Genomic DNA, 1,372 nt, shown 5'->3' with positions numbered 1-1,372 from the left:
CATTAATTCATGAGGAATAGCAGAGCTCCACACCTTAATCTATGGTGTGTAGAAACTCTACCGTTGAAAATACATAAGAACAAGGTCCAGGCATGGCCGAATGGCCAGCCCCCATAAAGGTCTAAGATATCATAAGACTAATCAAAGATCAGCTGCCTAACATGATAGTAAAAAGTTCTATTTATACTAAACTAGTTACTAGGGTTACAGAAATGAGTAAATGATGCAGAAATCCACTTCCGGGCCCACTTGGTGTTTGCTTGGGCTGAGCATTGAAGCTTTCACGTGTAGAGGTCTTCCTTGGAGTTAAACGCCAGTTTGTAACCTGTTTCTGGCGTTTAACTCTGCTTTGCAACCTGTTTCTGGCGTTTAACTCCAGAATAGGGTAAAGAGCTGGCGTTGAACGCCAGTTTGCTTTTTCTAAACTCGGGAAAAGTATGGACTATTATATATTTCTGGAAAGCCCTGGATGTCTACTTTCCAACGCAATTGAGAGCGCGCTATTTGGACTTCTGTAGCTCCAGAAAATCCACTTTAAGTGCAGGGAGGTCAGAATCCAACAGCATCTGCCGTCCTTCTTCAACCTCTGAATCTGATTTTTGCTCAAGTCTCTCAATTTCAGCCAGAAAATACATGAAATCACAAAAAAACACACAAACTCATAGTAAAGTCCAGAAATGTGATTTTTATTTAAAAACTAATAAAAATATATTAAAAACTAATCAAAGCATACTAAAAACTATGTAAAAACAATGTCAAAAAGCGTATAAATTATCCGCTCATCACACATCAGCATACAGTTGAAATGTCCACATGGCACTTCACACTCCACATCATCAACGTTTAAACGATGGACTAACGAAGATGCACTTTTGGAAATTTCAGGGATTTAGTTAATCGTTTTTAAAAAATTAGGGACTAAATTGAGTAGCGATTTAAAATTTGGGACCATTTTGAGAATTTACTCATTTAATATACATGTTTTCAATTTCTTGAGGCAGATATCACTAATTTACTGTTTTCTTAGTTGTTCTTCATCTTTACCCTTTCACATTATCACGGAGAAAGAGCAATGATGCACTTCGATTTTTACTGTAAAATTATGATTACCTTCTAAAACATTGCACCATAGATATTGTATATTAAAAAATCTTTCAAAATTTATCATGAGATGTTAAGTATTATTTAATTTTTAATTTTTATTTTCTTCAATTATGGTGAATATTATTGTCAAAAATAAAATTGTTGTCTTTACAGATTTAGTAAAAAAAAATATTAATGTGTTTTAAACTTTTAAACTTTATTGTTCTATTTCTAATTACACAGCTTAGTCACATATAAAACATATTTATATAGTGTATTTTCTTTTATT

The sequence above is a fragment of the Arachis ipaensis genome, chromosome B04 (assembly GCF_000816755.2).
Source record: "Arachis ipaensis cultivar K30076 chromosome B04, Araip1.1, whole genome shotgun sequence".
Lineage (NCBI taxonomy): Eukaryota > Viridiplantae > Streptophyta > Magnoliopsida > Fabales > Fabaceae > Arachis > Arachis ipaensis.
Note: the sequence above shows the minus strand (reverse complement) of the source record.